Source organism: Trachemys scripta, chromosome 2, assembly GCF_013100865.1.
Source record: "Trachemys scripta elegans isolate TJP31775 chromosome 2, CAS_Tse_1.0, whole genome shotgun sequence".
NCBI classification, from domain to species: Eukaryota; Metazoa; Chordata; order Testudines; family Emydidae; genus Trachemys; species Trachemys scripta.
This window is the reverse complement of record NC_048299.1, coordinates 135,011,948-135,032,140: the sequence shown is the minus strand read 5'-3', so window position 1 is coordinate 135,032,140 and position 20,193 is coordinate 135,011,948. Positions and strand designations below refer to the sequence as shown.

Genomic DNA, 20,193 nt, shown 5'->3' with positions numbered 1-20,193 from the left:
TTTTCCATGCCTATGGCATATAATGACATTACTTCTATAGCCTGTCTAATGTCCAAAAGATTATTTGGCCTAATCTGTGTCACTTACATTGAAGTAAGGTATAGCTGAAGAGCAACCTGTTATTTTGGATTCCCAATTTCAATTTCAGTCAGTAGATACTGTTTTAATCTGTTTGCTTACTCCATTACTGAGCAAGTGTGTCAACCTTGTAGATAAGGAACATTAGGAAAGTAGATAAAACAAATGTCATGTACCTATTTGAAATGTGTTTTGTATAATTGTTGTTTTTAATTGTGGCTTTTTACTGTTTTTCAGACACTTTGCTTATTTTTCCTCTTTATATTTGAGCTTCTTTTTACAGTATATGACTTTCCTGCTAAGGCAGAAAAAATGAATTGCATTAGCTGGATTGTTTGTTTTTGGGGGAGAGGGAGAGGAAAACGGTTTGCATAAGACTAGAAAATTGAGGGCACGAACACTTGAAGTAACAAGATTACATTACATTTTTCACAAGAGTAGAGTTGACATCCCTGGTTTCTTAGCCAAATTCCAATTTGGATCTATTAAAATTCCCCCTGTGGTTACTGTTGGAAATGCTACTTTTCATTTCCTCTCCAGAAACCTTGACTAGCATTACTAGGACAGAATAGCTACTGTCCCACCTCACAGGCTGTTACATTTTAGTTTCAGATGAATGATTCCTACAATGAAGTCACAAAAACCAACATAGGTCCCATCCATTACTACAGTTGTCTACTATTCTAATTATAGTGAAAAATCGTGGTAAATTCAGATACCATGGAGAGGTGGCTGTATAGTACATAGTACATACAATACAAAGTAATTGCAGGGCCTTTAGAACAAAAGATTATATTTTATATACATATATATATACATTTCATTACATTTGGCTTAATATAAACTATGGCTACAATTTTCAAATGTGGGTGCCTAAAAATAGGCATCTGAATCTATATTTAGGTTTTTAAATAAGTGGGCTGATTTTTCAGAAGTGATGAGTATCCTCAGCTCCCATTGAGCTTTGATACAATTTAATATTCCCTAATTAGTTTTCATGCACTGCAAAAGGAATTATATTAGTTGGAGAAACACATGAAAGAAATTAACCAATATGATGTTCTGAAACTAATGCAGCAGTATGATATAATTCCAGAAACAAGAAAAAGGACATCTTTGAAACCTTTTAAAAATAATTTTAGAATTTGAATTTTTTGTCAAAATTAGCAAGAAATACTTAGCATCGGAAAATGCAGAAAGTAGTAAAGAAAAAGTGTAGATCAAAAATGGAACACCTGATTTGCTCTAAAGATGTAGAGGTTAATTAAATAGATAATTCCATTATCTAGTAGAAAATGGGAGTCTGGAGAGAGCAGAGTGCTGAGATGATCTGCCTTAAGCATCCTGTTGCTGTTCTTTGACATCTGAAGAGGTGGGCTGTAGCCCATGAAAGCTTATGCTCAAATAAATTTGTTAGTCTCTAAGGTGCCACAAGTACTCCTGTTCTTTTTGCGGATACAAACTAACACGGCTGCTACTCTGAAATTTGACATAAATGTATCTTTTAAAATGTCAGCAGTTATTTCGTAGTTACAGAGAATCACAGCAGTCATGATTATGTGTATCACTGTAGTTAAGTCTGAAACCTATAGGAAGGAGATATAGCATTCTGCAGTGAGAAATGGAAAATGGCATCTGTTTAACTATGGCTGTTTGAGTAGCATTGAAGAGTTCAGGCAAACACTGAGGGAGCAGACTGTCTTAATGATCTTAAGGGATGTGCCCTCAAAAGAAACATGGTATACCTTCCCAGTTCTAAAGCTATTTCTAGATTTAGAGTTGTAATTTATACAGCAGCTAAAGAAAGACCCCAATGAGAAAATCATTTTTAGGGATATTTTTAAATTTAGGGTTAGGTCATGCATAAGTTTTCTGGCATGGACCAAGTGAAAATGAAGCATGCAGGCTTTTGCTTGCAATTGAATTATTTTGTGAATTGTCTTTTCGGCATTGCCTCAATGCCAGTTATAGAATTATAAAAAAATGTTGGTCTGGAAGGGACCTTAAGAGGTTGTCTAAGCTCTAGTCCATCCCATATTCCCCCATGCTGAGGCTGGACCAAGTATACCTAGCCTATCCCTGCCAGGTGTTTGTCTAACCTATTCTTAAAAACCTCCAATGACACAGATTCCACAACCTCCCTTGGAAGCCCTTTCCAATACTTAACTATCCTATAGTTAGAAAGCTTTCCTAATAGCTAACCCAGGAGTCGGCAACCTCTGGCACGCGGCTCACCAGGGTAAGCACCCTGGCGGGCCGGGCCAGTTTATTTACCTGCTCACACGGCAGGTTTGGCCGATCATGGCCCCCACTGGCCACGGTTTGCCGTCTCAGGCCAATAGGGGCGGCGGGAAGCGGTGCAGGCAAGGGATGTGCTGGCGGCTAAATCTCCCTTCCTGCAAATTACACCGATTCCTCTTTTCCTATGCTCAGTGCACATGGAGAACAACTGATCACTGTCCTCTTTTTAACAACCCTCAACATATTTGAAGAATTAACAAGTCTTCAGTCTTCTTTTCTCAAGACTAACCATGCCCTGTTTTCTAATCTTTCCACATAGATTAGCTTCTCGAAGTGTTTACAAACTGATTGTTTAAAAATTTGTTCCGGTATATTTCCAGGTATCAAATTTATGCTCCTTGTTGTAGAATTTCCCAAGTCCTCTTAGTTTCCCTTCTAAATGATAAGTACTATGTTTGCCTTTCTCCAGTCCTTCGGACCTCACCTGTCCTCCATGAGTTCTTGAAGATAATAGCTAATGGTTCCAAGATTGCTTCAGCTAGTTTCCTAAGTCCCCTGGAGGTGAATTTTGCCATTTTAAGTATGACTTATTTCTCAGTCACCCTCTCAAATGCTTTCCACATGCTACCTTCAGCACACCTAGTCATGGTCACTTGAATGTATTACTGCCAACTGAGGAAAATATTGTGTGTGTAAGAACTAGAGCTGATCAAAATTTGGAATATTTATCCGGCAGGAAATTGACACTTCAACACTTGTTTCCAGCCCAGAAGAAAAAAAATTGAAATTTTGAAATACAGATTCTGAAAAAAAGCAATTCAGAAATGTTCAAACATTTTGTTTCAGAATTTTTGTTCTAAATGAAATGTTTCAAACATTAAACATGACATTGCATGTCTATTGCCTCATGGGAGTTGTAGTTTGGGCCCTCATGGTTTCATATGATAAGAGTTCTCTGAAGGACAAAATCTATCAAGATGCAATGTGGACCCAATTGATCAAACTGCATGGATCCTCAGGGAGCCATATGATTCTGGGTACATCCTAGAAGACATGTGCTTGGTCTTAGGAGAAATAGGTGTATGAACTACAACTACGCAATCTTCTAGGAAAATGCAGGGATTTTGTTTTTATTTATTTGAACTAATTCAAAGCAAAATATTTCAGGTTAATTCACTTAAATAAAATATTCTAATTTGAGTTGTCTCACCCAGTACAAAATATTTGATTTTGATTTTCCTGACCAAAACTTGAAAAAAATGGCAAAATTTGAAATTCCGCATAGAAAATTTTAATATAGTGGAAACTGTGTTTTCTGTCTTTGTTCCTTTTCTTTTCTTTTCAGACAGAGAATTCCTGCTCAGCTTGAGTTATAACTTAAGGTAAATTCTCCTCTGAGGTAGAAATCTCCCCTCAGGACGGTAACACGTACTGGTGACCATGGCAGTAACTGTTCTCTTATGAACTCAAGAACTTTAGCCCAAAGCAGAAATGTTATGTAAATGCTTTCTCTATATATAAATAGTAGGGCTGTTGATTAATCACATTAACGCATGCAATTAACTCAAAAAAATCAATCACAATTAATCACAGTTTTAATCGCACTGTTAAACAATGGAATACTAATTGAAATTTATTCAACATTTTGGATGTTTTTCTACATTTTTTAATACATTGATTTCAATTACAACACAATACAAAGTGTACAGTACTCACTTTATATTATTTTTATTACAAATATTTGCACTATAACAAATGATAAACAAAAGAAATGGTATTTTTCAATTCACCTCATACAAGTACCATAAATAGTATTCTATTATTGTTTAACTGCTCGATTAATCACGCGATTAATAGCAATTAATTTTTTCAATTGCTTGACAACCCTAATAAATAGTTTTAGATAAGGTTCTAGTAGATGGTGCTCGAGAATATGTAGCAAAGTTTCTGGATTTTATAGGCTCAATAAATCTTCTTGTTGTGCACTGGGGCTTCCTGGCTGCCGCTCTTTATATTAGTTCTTATTATCATGGCAGAACCAAAAGGGTATTTTTTATTGCTTTAATTCTTCATTATGTCTGACCTGAGGCACTGAGTCACTTCAGCAATGACTCTGAGCAACATTCCATTCCCTGGTGCAGTGCAGGCAGGGATACCTATGAAAAGTGGAGCTTCTTCAGGGCCTCAGTGACAAACTATGAAGTATCTACAAGTCTGGACAAAGAATTTTGAACAAGGTGCTTCAAACAGATCCAAAAGTTAGTTCCTAGACATTCACGCCTAATATATTGTGCTGTAAAAGAACCTGTAACCCTTCAATGTGATGCTAGTGAATACCAATTGGGATCAGAGTTTTCACAAAATGGTCAGCCTGTATTTGCTCCTAGGACACTATATTCCACAGAACAAAACTGTGCTCAAATAGAGAAGGAATGCTTAGCCATTGTGGTTCATGCACCAAGCATGACCAGGGTCTCCTGGGGCATAGTTGTACATAGATACAGAACAAAAACCTTTGGAATAAAGCTATCAGCTCCAAAATTTCTTCAAAAAATGTTAATGAAAGTTAAAAACATTGCTTGGCTGTACAATGTGTCTGGTGTTCATTGCAGATTTTTTGTCTAGGGCAGCTTTACCACAAAGGACTGTGATTGCTGAGACACTGTATTATGAAATCTTCAGCATATGCAAAAAGGGGGAGTTTCATCAGGAGCTTGAACACATCAACTAAGTAGAATTCCTTCTTGTGATGGATATAGTCAAGCTGCAGATAGAGATATAGCCAAACAGAGGGTTGGACTAGATGACCTCCTGAGGTCTCTTCCAACTCTAGTCTTCTATGATTCTATGCTGTTCAAGCATTCAGAATGGTCATCCGGTTAGGGATGGGAAAGGTGACATTTAATATTCATGAATAGTGGGACATATAGAAGAACTGACAGTACAAAGGCTCTATAAAGGCTACGGGGGTCACAATGCAGAAAGCATGTGTACCAATGCCTGACACATCCTGTATTAGCCAAACATGAGAAGTGAGGTGAAAGACGACATGAGCCAGGGACATAGCTGCAATACATTTTTAGCCAGTCTGCAAGGAGAAGCACACAAAATATCGTATCAGCCATGGAGCAAGCTAGAAATGGATTTATGTACATGGCAAAACAAATTTTACCTTGTGATGGCTGATTACCATTTGGATTATTGGGAACTAGACCCCTTATATACAAGAGCAGAAACTTCTGTCAGTGACTGCTGCAAAACTCAGTCAGCCCAGCATGAAATTTCAAATGCTCATTATAATTAATGGGCCTCTGTTTTCCTATTGGGAATTTGTTGCATAGTTTTCAGCATTAGCTGAATAGAAAGATATCACATCACCATCCTTCTCCACACATCACAGCCAGTGTAATGGCAAAGCAGAAACAGGTGTAAAGAAACAATTAAAAAAGCATACTAATTAAAACCCCACTGTGACAGAATCCCCGGGGGATGCTCTGGAACTGCTCCCTACAAAGGAGTGGGTGGGGTCCTGGGGAAGCCACAGGGTCCTGCACCCACAATTCTCAGTCAGATGTGACTCTTAACCAGCCAATAAAACAGATGTTTATTAGGTGACAGGAACGTGGTCTAAAACAGAGCTTGTAGGTACAGAGAACAGGACCCCTCAGCCGGGTCCATCCTGGGGGGCAGCGAGCCAGACACCCACGTCTGCACTCACTCCTCATCCCCAGGCAGCACCAAACTAATTCACCCTCCAGCCCCTCCTCCTCTGGGCTTTGTTCCTTTCCCGGGCCAGGAGGTCACCTGATCTCTTTGTTCTCCAACACCTTTAGCTATTTCCTTACAGGCAGGAAGGGCCCTGGCCATTAGTTGCCAGAAGATAGAGTGTCGGCCTTTTATGTGCACTGGCCCTTTGCTCTGCAACAATCTCACCCCCTAGAGACTGAAGAAATGGATAGGGGAAACTGAGGCACCCACACTGTATTCAGAGGAAACATTAAGAACAGTCCCACTTCGTCACACCCGCAAATACCATTGCTCTACCAGAGAAATGCACTAACAGAAGGCCTGGGCAGCAGCCCACTACATCATCTCATTTTTCAGTGCACATGGACTGCATACAACAAATGAACTTTTGAAGCCATCATTTGGGGGAAAGGTGACAAAAATTAAACAGCGGCAATAGCAAGACAAATATTGCCATAACAGAGATACTAAAGAGCTTCCTGAACTCCAGCTGTTAAGATCAGATGTGGTAAAAGTACCAGGACAACTCCAAAGCCACAAACATCATTTCCTAACAACCAAGGAACGATTGTCCTGAAGGGATGATCTAGGTGTCTTCCCATATGTATGTGGAAGTAGGGAAGATTGTGAAGGGAGTTCACCTACTGGTGCTTCACAGAAATTGGGAGAACTGATGCAGAACATTTAGTGGCCCATAAGTCTCTGGAGGGCAAATGAGAAGAGAGGGAAGGGATTCCCAAAATAACCCCATACACAACAGTATAGTTCTTTATAACTTCAAAGATTACAGCTACTTGAAATTACTCAGTTTTTAGAGGCAATGAGACATAATAAGTGTGTCCTCTGTCTGTTTACATGTAAATAGATAATCAATATGGTACTCAAGAATATGCAGTGTAGTTCCTTCGTTTTGCAGTACTGATACAACTTGTGCACTGCACATGGCTTCCAGTGTACAGCTCTTCATATTAGCTTTTAACACGCACAATATTGGAAGTGCTTTTTCAAAATTTAGATATTAGACACTAAGTAAAATCCAGCCATTAGTGTCACAGTTCAGGGCAACTGTGTCTGTATTTCCCCTCAGTGGTCTGGCATGGACACCCACTTTCAGGCCTCTGGATTCCTTACCTGTCACCTCTCTCAGGGGGAGACCAATGTCTCTCTTCTTTCTGACCGGCATATCACCAGGCAGAATAGTTCCTTGCCTGCACTCTCTCATTTCCAACAAAAGAGAATCTGCCTAAGCACTCCCCTTGCTTTCATTTCAGAGACTATTAACAGTTTAACTGCCTAGAATTAAGCTATCACACTGCTCTTTCTATGCAAACGTATGTAATATTTTTTATCTTAAGACTACAGAGAAGACATATTAAAACAATAAAAGAACCTACATGCATACTAAGGCTATGTCTACACTAACAATTTTGTTGGTATAACTTACAGTTGCTCCAGGGTGTGAAAAAAACTCACCCCAAATGACATAAGTTACACCGACAGAAGCGCTGGTTTGGACCACGCTATGTCAGCAGGAGCTGCTTTCCTGCCGACATTCTGCCACAACTGCTCATTCTGGGTGGGTTAATTATGTTGATGGGAGAGCTCTCTCCCATCAGCATAGAGCAGGAAAGCTTACAGCAGCGCAACTGCATCGGTACAGCTGTGCTACTGTGAGCTCTCTCGTATAGACATGGCTATTAAGCTAATCAGAGATCAGTCTGATGCCAGCATGAGCTCTGGCAGATGATTAGTCCTTCACACACCACAAAAGAGTCTCTTCTATGGTCACAAGTTCATAACAGCTTTAGCTGTTATGTGCACCCATGACAAGTCGAGTCCATCTTTATACTGTTCAGGGTTCTCTGGCCTGGAGTTTTCAGGAGCAGGAAATCAGTAGATTTTTTCTCCCAGGGTGTAACTTCAAAAGAACTCACAATACCTCCTAGGAAACCCATTTCACACATTTTCCCAAACAGTTCTTTGAAGTTCCTAACATCTCCCCAAGGTTTAGATTAGTAAATTTCCTCGAAAAGTTATATACAATCCCCTGTAATACATAAACAATTGCATTTTTAATACAATGGACCCCAAAGGTATTAAGTTAAACCTTTATTGAATTAAGTTTAATTAGATAAAGTTTTGTCAGGCTATTGCAGGCAATTGCCCTCTCTCCCAGTTACTGTTCATAGTCCCGCTTGAGTGAAGGGGAATTCCTGCGATGCAGGTGGTATATCGGTGGTGGTTCAGGGAGACTGATGCAGAGGAATGGGGGTACCTTAGTCCCGCTCATGTTCTTCCCTTTAGTGCATTCTTCATGCCAAGCATCTTCCCTGCGGAGCTGTTTGCATGACAATACAATACCACAAATCCAGCATACCAAATTTCCTTGGAGTGTGTGCACTATATTCCAAGGGGTCCGCTGTTTGGAAACAGGAGTGTACCCTGGGCATGGTAGATCATGCTGCACTGGCGCAATGGCAAAAAGGAGCAACTTGTGCATGAAACAGAGGGCAGGACTTTGGTTCTGTGTTTGTTTGGTTTGGTTTCATGAATGACAAAAATGAGTATTGCATTTTAAAAAGCCTAACAAAGCTTCAGTATAACAAGCACAGACAAAATACAGCTGTGTTTTACTTCTCCCGGTGTAACATACAGTGTACCGAGTGATGTTGCTTCTCACATTTTTACTCAGTACTCATCTGGAGTCAGATCTGTAGACACTGACATGCTGATCAAGGACAAAGAATAAGATCAAACGGATTACCCTGGTTGCAGTTTTTGCACTGTATTCATAAATCCTGGTTCTTTTATGTTTGTTCATTAATTAAGAATCTGTTTATGCACCACTAGAAATCTTTAATACACCAAGGGTGCATACAAAAGCATCACTGAAGGCATAAATTGTTACTTAATAGTCTAATACGTTTGTTTAATTTTTTAATGGATGAATATTATTGGCAGTTAATAAGAACATTACCCTTCAGACTGGTTAGCTGATGATAGCTCTGATGACGCTGGCATCAAATAACTTTTCTGCAATCTTTTATTACATCTTTAATTGTTTTAGCTTTCAGTAATAAGAGCTGCCCATATAATTCATTGCCTTTTCAGAACAGAGGTCTTGTATATAAGGTGCCAACTTTTTTCCTCCACTTCTCTCTTTACAAGCTCATTTAAAAATAGAGTTAGTTGAACTGTTTGGAGGAAGTGTGTTTTGGTGAGTCTGACATTCTACTACCTACCCGCCAGATATTATTTTTAAGAGCCTTCTCTAATGCTTTTGCTGCCCTAAGCAAACCGCAAACCACAAATTGCCTTCCCCTTTCAGCCCAGTTTCACTAACTGTTCTTCCTGTGTAGCCACTCACATAAAGCAGTCACTTAACACTTTTCTGCCCTAAGAAACAGTGTGTTCTACACCTCTATTAGAGCTAGCTCAGAAGGAACCATAATTTCCTCTCTGCTAAATGGCACTGAGGACAACAAATTTAGGTTAATCCTGCTTACTATGGCAAAAATCGGAACAGTAAACACACAACATGTTGCCCTCCTGCACACAATATATAGTAACAAATTTGTGTGTATTAAATCCATGTGGTATTATGGGGGTGGGGAGGTGGTAAGCATGAAATTTACCATAAGTGGCACACTTCTATAGCAATGGCCTTTAACATAGGCTTTCTGCTACCATAGGTGCCATAGCAGCATTAAATCTCTCTCTACAGATTTTTTCCCTGCAGAGATGGAATTAGTGGAGAGCTGTGATAGGGAAATGAAACAACTGTATAGACACTGAATCAACTGCTATTAGTGCTGGTTTGGAAGAATGGTACTTGGAGGAGAAGGCATTTCATGTGAATTACCCAAGAGCTGTGAGACTGGAATTAGGGTTTACCAAAGATCTTTAGCCTTATTTTCCATTGCTCGTAATTCCTCCAACAATGGGAGAAAAGGTGGTGCAGATTTAGTACAATTGTTTCACTTTTTTACTTTTATGTGTGTTTTATTTCCTTAGAAGGGGAGCACATGAAACAAGAAATTTATTATGGAGCTATTGCATGTCTGAGTTAATGATGATTCAAGATTGTCAAATAACGGGCTCAACTGGAATTAGTTGATCACAGATTATCAATCAGAGATTAGTACATTTTACAAAATACAGAAAGAATAGATATGTTACCGCCTTGGTGGTGGCGGCAGCAGCAATGATGATGATGACAATAAAGAGCTTTCTGTGTGTCTCTCCCCCACTTTATCTGGAAGAACGTGGTAGATTTCATTCCCCAACAAAGTTCCCATACTGTACCAATGTCATTGTATAGGGTTTCCAAACAAAGAGAACTTTTGCCAAAAGAAACATGTTTTGATGTCATTTCTATACATTCTCAGTTTACCTGATTTGTGTGTAAAAACATGATTAACAGTTGATAGGACTAACAAGATAATATATTTCAGTGGGTCTTTCTTCCCCCATAGTTATTCTTTCCTATCTGCTGTGTATGTGTTTGTGTATATGTGTGTGTGTGTGTGTAAAATTAAGGGAATGGTTTCCCAGACAATCTGGAGTTTTATGGACATAGAGGCACCCAAGATCATTAAATACAGGCCTGGTCCACACTAACCCCCCATTTCGAACTAAGGTACGCAAATTCAGCTACGTTAATAACGTAGCTGAATTCGAAGTACCTTAGTTCGAACTTACCACGGGTCCAGACGCGGCAGGCAGGCTCCCCCATCGATGCCGCGTACTCCTCTCGCCGAGCTGGATTAACGGCGTTGATGGCGAGCACTTCCGGGATCGATCCCAGAAGATCGATTGCTTACCGCCGGACCTGGAGGTAAGTGTAGACCTACCCACAGTCTGACACACAGAATTCCTGAATAGGGTTACTTATCGATCAAGGATCAGAGTTCTGGGCCGTAGAACTCAATATACTCTTCGTTAATAGCCTAAAGATTCTAAAGAATAGTGTCACGGAGTCCCCGGGCGATGCTTTGGAACTGCTCCCCACAAAGCCAGTCAGGACTTTGGGGAGCCTCCTCTCCCTCGGAGCAGACTGTCGTCAGGGCAAGAAGCTCACACAGCTTCACCTCCTGGGTCTGACATTGGAGCATTCAGCATATGCCCCTGCGTGCGCTTCCCACAGCGAGTCCGCCCAGCGGGGTCCTGGGGAAGCCAGAGGGTCCTGCATGCACCCCCACTTCGCAGTCAGACGTGACTCTCAGCCAGCCAGTAAAACAGAGGTTTATTAGATGACAGGAACACGGTCTAAAATAGAGCTTGTAGGTGCAGAGAACCAGACCCCTGAGCCGGGTCCATCCTGGGGTCCCGTGAGCCAGATACCCCCGTCTTCTGCCCTCACTCCTAGTCCCCAGCCAGCTCCAAACTGAAAACCCCGTCCAGACCCTCCTTCTCTGCTTTGTTCCTTTCCCGGGCCAGGAGATCACCTGACCTCTTTGTTCTCCCACACCTTTAGCATCCCCTTGCAGGGGGGAAGGGCCTGGCCATTAGTTGCTAGGAGACAGAGTGTCGATCAGAAACTGAGGCACCCACACAGTATTCAGAGGAAATATTAAGAACAGATCCACTTCGTCACAAATAGTTAATACATTAATCAAATACACAGAAAGTAAAGGATGAAAAGTGTTAATGTTTGCTAACAGATTACTAACAGAGCACACACAAGTAGCACAAACTGCTTGAATTATAACAAAACAAAGGAATTAGCTTGCAGAACTCCCGGTCACATGATATTATCAAGGCCAGGAATTTAGCAGGTTCCAAACAAGGATTGGAATTTATGAATAACAAGGATAGCCAGTTATAACAGATTTTTGAAGGCATATGAAGCCTCATGCTTTTGGGCAGAAGCTAATGAGGTGTTAGAAATTTTCCTCGTAGGAGGGGTTACTTCCAACTGCCCCATAACCAGCTGGTACTACTCACTATTGATGTTAGGACACTGAACTAATAGATGAACCACTGATTTGATCCAGTATGCAACTGCCAGTGTTCATAAATGGCACTGATCTTAATGGCGTATATTTAAGCATATATTGCCATATTTATAGGCTAATTAAAGCTTACATAGAAATCAGTAAGAGTACATAAAGGGTAAGCTACATAAAACTTACACCAAAGCATAACTCTTTTTAAAAAATAAAATATAAAACATACGGAATTCAGCTGGCACTCCAGAAGTTGGAACCCAAATAAAGAGAAATATTTTAGAAAGCTGTGAAAAAAATTCAAGCGCAAAGCAAAACTAACTGTTGGGTCTCTTTGTCCCTTCTTTCTGAATACAAAATTTCTGGCAATAATAAAATAGTTTTTGAAACTTATAAAGGACTTTATTCCTCCATATGTAACTTTTTCAGCCTTACTGAAAAATCATACTAATCTAGGGCCTACTAAGTCTCAGATGCCCACCTTAAGGATTTGTTTTCTTAATTTCTCTTGTGTCAGAGATGGTTGTTGATGGTATACTATTTTCTAATCCTTGCCTTGCCCTTATTCTGCAGGTCCCAGAATCCCTGGTTAGCTAATATATTGTTTTAGTCTATGCTCCACTGAACTGAATGTGGGTAGGAACTCTGGAATCCTAATACTGAGTCTGTCATGAACCAACTGGACCTGATTTCCCAGTGTCTTGCTCCTTGTGTAGTAATTTACGCATGCGTAAAGTGGATTTAAAACACTACTGTTTGTTGTATACCAATTTTGTATTCATTTTCTACAGGTATAACTTAGGGCATAAGACTGTGGAGGATCAAGACCATTGTGTGGCCTTGAGCATATCACTTAAAGATAATTAAAACCATAAATCTGCTTCAGTTTCCTTCACTGTGTAAAATAGGAACATTATTTCATAGACTTTTAGGCCAGAAGGGACCATCATGATCATCTGGTCTGACCTCCCACACATAACAGGCCACAGAACCTCTCCCAGCCACTCCTGTAATAGGCTCATAACCTCTGGCTGACTTATTCAAATCATGATGTAAAGACTTCAAGTTACAGAGAATCCACCATTTATACTAGTTTAAACTAGCAAATTACCCATGCCCTATGCTGTAGGGCAGTGTTTCCCAAATTTGGGATGCTGCTTGTTTAGGGAAAGCCCTTGGCAGGCCGGGCTAGTTTGTTTACCTGCCGCGTCCACAGGTCCGGCCGATCGCGACTCCCACTGTCCGCAGTTCGCTGCTCCAGGCCAATGGGAGCTGCTGGAAGCAGCGCGGGCCGAGGGTTTCTGCGAATCTGACCTTGGAGAAAATTCCTTCCCAACTCCAAATATGGTGATCAGTTATACCTTGAGCATGTCAGCAAGACCCACTAGCCAGACACCTGGGAAAGAATTATCTGTAGTAACTCAGAGCCCTGCCCATCTAGTATCCCATCTCGGGCCATTGGGGATATCTGTTAACAGCAGTCACAGATCGGCCACATGACATTATAGACAATCTCATCATACCATCGCCTCCATAAACTTACCAAGCTCAGTCTTGAAACCAGTTAGGGGTTCTTTTTGCACCCACTGCTCCCCTTGGAAGGCTGTTCTAGAACTTCACTCCTTTGATGGTTAGAAACATTCCTCTAATTTCAACCCTAAACTTGTTGGTTGCCAGTTTACATACATTTGTTCTTGTGTCAACATTAGCACTTAATGTCTCTCCCTCCCTGGTATTTATTCCTCTGATGTATTTAAAGAGAACATTCATATCTCCCTTCAGCCCTATTTTGGTTAGGCTAAACAAGCCAAGCTACTTGAGTCTCCTCTCATAAGATGGGTTTTCCATTCCCCTGATCATCCTAGTAGCTCTTCTCTGCACCTGTTACAATTTAAATTTATCTTTCTTAAACATGGGAGAAGTAACTCACAGTGGTGCTGTGGTGATTTAACAGTGGTTTTTTTTTTTTTAAATATAGAATTAGAGCTGATCAAAAATTTTCTGAGGGAACAGTTTGTTTCCTGAAAATGCTGGTTCAAAGAAGTCAAAACCTTTCACAGGAATATATAGATTGTCAAAATTTTCATGGGAAATTATTGAACTATTTTATTTTGATATGGTTGAAAAGCTTCATTTAGACTTTTATAATTTGGGACAAAATCAAATGTTGATATCTCTGAATTTCCTATGGGTATGGAAATTCCATTTTTTGATCAGCTTTAATTAAAATATTACAGCATTGCATGAAGCTAACAAACAGTGAAGAAATGAAGATATGAAGGAGCATGAGATATTATCTAAATTGCCTGAATCCTACATTTGGACAAGATTGAAAACAGAGTATAGACTCTATTCCTTTGTTATGGATGTTTTTTCTACACTTTTGTTATTAAATACTCATAAACTTCTTTAAAAATCATGATTATTCTTTCTGTGCCGGTGTAATGATGCTGGTTCTGGTGGGACACAACTGAGAGTGCTAATTCAGGACAAATTGCTTAAAACAGGGCAGTTACAGCCCAAGGCTGGGGTTTCTCCACCTCTAAGGCAAACCAAACCAGCCAGACAAAAAGGACTTTGTTCTCACCCCACTAGCTAACCACAAGTCACACAAGCAATTTCCTTAGACACTCCAGTTATCCAGTATCACCACCAGTGCCACTTGTTATGGGGACAAATGGTTATGAAAACCAATACCCTAGTAAAAGAAAAAAAAGGTTCTCTTGATCCCGAAGGACCAAGCCCCAGACCCAGGTCAATATACAAACCAGATCTTACCCACAAATCATGCTGTTGCCAGTCCTTTAGAATCGAAAATCTAAAGGTTTATTCATAAAAGGAAAAAGATAGAGATGAGAGCTAGAATTGGTTAAATAGAATCAATTACATACAGTAATGGCAAAGTTCTTGGTTCAGGCTTGTAGCAGTGATGAAATAAACTGAAGGTTTAAATCAAGTCTTTGGAGTACATCCACAGCTGGGATGGGTCATTCAGTCCTTTGTGTAGAGCTTCCATTTGTAGCAAAGTCCCACCAGAGGTAAGAAGCAGGATTGAAGACCCGATGGAGATGAGGCATCAGCCTTTTATAATCTTTTCCGGGTGTAAGAACACCTCTTTGTCCTTACTGTGGAAAATTACAGCAAAATGGAGTCTGGAGTTACATGGGCCAGTCCCTGCATCCTTTTCTGAGTTGCAAGGCGTATCTGCCTTCTCTCAATGGGTCAGTTGTATAGCTGATGGTCCTTAATGGGCCATCAAGCAGGCTAGGCAGATCTAACACCAACTTGTCTGGGATGTCTCCCAGAAGCATAGCATAAGTTTGAAATACAGGCAGTATAGAGCCAATATTCATAACTTCAACTACAAAATTGATACACACATATAGACAACATATCATAACCAGCAAACCATAATCTTGTCTTAGACACCTCATTTGACCCCCTTTATACAAGATTTGGTGCCACAACAGGACCTTGGTTGCAACCATGTTCTATATGGGCCCAGTTCAAATCAAAAATGTGACAGACAGTTTTTCATGATTGGTTTTAGAAAAGCTGATTGCCCAACCAATTTTACAATCTGGAATGTGATATATGGGCAGGAAAATTCCTGAGCTACTTACAAGCCTGGAAACATCCCTACTATCAATTTGTTGTGACCTGAATTTGCTTTTATGGACAGCTGTTTCTTATAAAAAAAAAAAAAAAAACCACATGTGCTATTATTATAGGAACTTGATAATTTGATATATTTGCTGAAAGCAAATATCTCAACATCTATCTGTCCCAAGTGCAGCATTTTAGGTAGATTGCTATTTTTCATTTCGGTATCATGCTGGCAAAATGTTAACTGAGAGGCACATTGTTATCTGATAGGCATATTGAAAGCAGTATTATTCTTTTTCAGTGAAAGTTTGTGAGCCTTCCACATCCACCCCTTGATATCTTCATGGGAGATGCTCAAGATTGTTTAACCAACATGCATTTCTGAGCTGTGGGCTACTCATCAAATAAAAGGTATTTTAACTTTTTTTTTTTTTTTTTTTAATTTAATCACCTGTCATGAAAAACCTGTTTGGCTTGTTGTGTGTTTTATTTATTTATTTAACTTTTGACATTTCTCCTTGCTGTTCTACAACCCTCCCCTCTTTTTTCTGCTTTAGGCTTTTAACATTTTTGGTCAGGAAAACAGAATGCTTATATTCTATACTCTTTGAGGCCGGGGTACGTTTTCATTGTATGTGTGTACAACATCTATTGCACTGAGCCCTGATCCCTGATTGGTGGCCTGTGGGTACTACCACGCTATAAATAATAAATAAGAATAAGAATGCATAGTGTCTCCTGTGACTGATGTACTCCTATATGCTGCTCCATATTTAGCTTGATGGGGCTGCTGAAGAGCTCTGCTGTAGCCTCTGAAATTGTTAGCATGATGTATCTTAAGATCTTTGTATCAATGGTATTAGTGAGCAAGACTTCCAAAGTTTCTTAGAAATCTGGTAGTTCTGGATGTAATAGTTCCAAGCATAATTTTCATTTTAAATGCATTTGTCCACAAAGATTCAGGTAATAGTTTCCTGACTACATTTTTCATGCCCATTTCTTCTATTTAAATAATCCAAAAACAATTATTACCTCCCCAGTCCTTAGGTCCCCATAAAGCCTACCCCCCTCCCCTGGATTTTTTCAATAATATGTGATGTCAAATACTATAATCTGACAGATAGAAATAAGGAACTCTTCCTGCTTATAAAGATAGCAAAATTTGTACCGTGGGTGGAAATATTTGAAGAAGATAGCTCAAATATTTTTCCACAAGTTAGAAGCTCAAACGCTTAACTGGTGACAAAGTGAGTATATCTAATCCTGGCAAGTTTAAAATGACTTAGTTACTATGAACTTGAACTGGTCAGGAATTAGTGGATGAAACATTTATTCACTGGAAAATGGCAGTTTGTGAAAAAAACAAAACTTTTAGCAGGAAAGGATCAGTTTAAAAAAAAAATTCCTGTTCAAAAAAAGAAAAAAAAATGCAAAGCTTTGAAATTATTGAAATGTCCCATTTTGATCTGTTCTAAATGAAAAGTTCTGGTTTGGGGGTTCAAAATTACTTTTTATTTTGAGTTAATTTTATAGTTAAAAATAAAAAAGATTGAACTCAGAACAAAACATTTCAAAATTATTGAAACAAAACTTTTTGATTGACCTGAACTTAACCTCCCTTCTTCCGTGATTTTTGGTTCATGAAATTTTTTGAAATTTCAACAATTAGTCACAATTCTATGTGGGGAAATTTTCAAAATCTCAAAATTTTTCATGGGAGGGGAAAACTGTTTCTCTCTTAAAGGCCCACATATAATACATTCGGTTATCATCAGTGTTAAAATAGCTAGAGCCACTACAATTTGAAAAACTGTATTTTTGTATTTCATGGCTCATTTTGTGAGTACTGCATAATACTTTAGCCAACATTTAGGACTAAGCTAAAGTCTGATTGTGGAAAATTTCCAAATGTTAATAAGAGTGCTGGTGGTTACACAGACATGACTATTCTATTTAGAACACTGTTCTCACAGTACCAAATGCAGTAGGGACTTTTAGATAAAATTGAATTCTCTACATGCTTCATGATACATTTTCAAAGTACATATTTTTTTTTCATGTTTAGCAGTAGTTAAATGGCAATTGATAGTTCATAGTTTTTCATTGCAAGAAACCTTGATAAAACTTCCTTAAATATCATGTAAAGAAACTACAGAGAAAACACTTAAAATGTACAACAAGTTCACATAAACCCATGGAAATGAGATTTCATGGTTCCAAAGCTTTTGACATTTTATTCTATCCAGTTGGATAACAGGTAATTGTGACTGCCTTTGTACTACTGTATCATTTAAAGTAGAAAAATAAAATGAATCACTTGTGGAATAGATGAGAACTAATGCATAGAGTGGAAGAATGCACAGGTACTGACTCCATGGGTGCTCTGGGGCTGGAGCACCCACGAGGAAACTTTAGTGTGTGTGCTCTGCACCCACTGGCAGCCAAGCTCCCCCCCCCACCTCCTCCTCTGCCTCCTCCCCTGAGTGCGCCGCGTTCCCGCTCCTCCACTTACCTCCCAGCACTTCCCGCCTTGCTGCCGCCAAACAGCTGTTTGGCAGCATGCTGGACGGGAGGGGGAGGAGCGGGAATGTGGCGCGCTCAGGGGAGAAGGCAGGAAAGATGCGAGAATTTGAGGAAGGAATAGGAATAGGGGCAGGGAGGGGGTGGAGTTGGGGCAGGGACTTTGGGGAAAGGGGCGGGGCAGGGGCAGGAGGGGACAGGGCAGGGGTGGAGTCAGGCTGAGCCAGAGGCAGAAGGGGGTCGAGCACCCACAAGCGGGAGCAGAATGGAAGAATGATCTTGTTACTGAGGCGCTGTGGTGAGACTCAGGAGATCTGAATTCAGTCCCCATCTCAGCCACACACTCCCTCTGTTACTTTAAGCAAGTCACTTAATCTCTTTGCCTCAGTTTAACAGTAAAATGAGGATCATACTTCCTTTCTCCTAGTTCATTTAGGCCTGGTCTACACTAGGAGGTTATGTCAAATTTAGCAGAGTTAATTCAAATTAACCCTGCACCCGTCCACACAACGAAGCTATTTATTTCGACATAGAGGTCTCTTTAAATCGATTTCTGTACTCCCCGAGGAGGGGAGTAGTGCTAAATTCAACATGTCCATGTCGAATTAGGGTTAGAGTGGATGGAATTCAATGCTAATAGCTCCGGGAACTATCCCACAGTGCACCACTCTGTTGACGCTCTGGACAGCAGTCCGAGCTCGGATGCTCTGACCAGCCACACAGGAAAAGCCCCGGGAAAATTTTAATTCCTTTTCCTGTCTGGCCAGTTTGAATCTCATTTCCTGTTTGGACATCGTGGTGAGCTCAGCAGCACTGGCAACAATGCAGAGCTTTCCAGCAGAGGTAACCATGCAATCACAGAATAGAAAGAGGGCCCCAGCATGGACAGATTGGGAAGTCTTGGATCTGATCGCTGTGTGGGGTGATGAGTCCGTGCTTTTGGAGCAGCGATCGAAAAGACAATGCGAAGATCTATGAGAAGATCTCAAAAGCCATGACGGAGAGAGGATATAGCCGGGATGCAACGCAGTGCCGCGTGAAAATCAAGGAGCTGAGACAAGCGTACCAGAAGACCAAATTGTCAAATGGACGCTCCAGATCCCAGCCCCAGACATGCCGTTTCTACGAGGCACTGCATTCCATTCTAGGTGCGGCCCCCACCACTATCCCACCACTGTCCGTGGACTCTGACGATGGGGTATTGTCGATAGCCGCTTCCTCGGAGCTGTTCGTGGACGGGGAAGATGAGGAAGGAGATGAGGAGGACGAGGCAGTCGACAGCGCTTTCAACGCTGATTTCCCCGACAGCCAGGATCTCTTCATCACCCTCATGGGGATCCCCTACAACCCTCCCTGGACCGTGAATCAGTAGGTAAGTGTTTTAAACATTTATTTTGAATAAAATAGGCATGGTATGTTAGCAATGGTTTTTTAACAATTAGTTTGCCCTAGGCGCTTAACTTTTTAGTCCTTGCCAGTGCAGCTAATGGAAAAGTCTGTTAACATGTCTGGGGATAGAGTAGAAATCTTCCTGGGACATCTCCACGAAGCTCTCCTGGAGGTAATGTGAAAGCCTTTGCATCAGGTTCCTGGGGAGAGCAGCCTTATTGCTTCCTCCATGGTAGGAAACTTTTCCGCGCCAGGCTAGCAGCAGGTATCATTGCCTGGCAAAGCATGGCGGCATATGGCCTTGGTGTTTGCTGGCATTCACGCAGCATGTGGTCTTTCTCTGCCTCCGTAATCCTCATCAGAGTGATATCACTCGTGGTGACCTGCTTTGAATTAGGGGAATTTTAGTATGGGGCCTGTTCCTTTAAATAACTGTAACCGGCGGTTTACAGCCACGCGGTGGGGGCGGGGAGGCGAACCGTTCATGCTGAGCGCTTTGCCGGCAGCATGAAGGGATCTTTCCCGGGATAGCCACACGGTGGGGGCGGGGAGGCGAACCGTTCCTGCTGAGCGGTTCGCCGGCAGCATGAAGGGATCTTTCCCAGGGACAGCCACAACGGGGATGGGACAGGGGCAGAGTTCATGCCGGCCGGATCGCCGGCAG

At 40.8% G+C, this 20,193-nt stretch overlaps 1 protein-coding gene across 2 annotated transcripts in view; it reads left to right on the top strand.

The window, feature by feature from the left end:
• Positions 1-20,193, top strand: part of CDH18 (cadherin 18) — a 904,559-nt gene that overhangs the window by 210,377 nt on the left and 673,989 nt on the right. The window contains exons 3-4 of one of the 2 annotated variants that reach the window (XM_034761578.1): positions 15,922-16,031; positions 16,178-16,238. The gene's annotated coding sequence lies outside the window, so the exon portion shown is untranslated. The remainder of the gene's footprint in view (positions 1-15,921; positions 16,032-16,177; positions 16,239-20,193) is intronic. The other variant, XM_034761577.1, reaches the window with a different exon arrangement.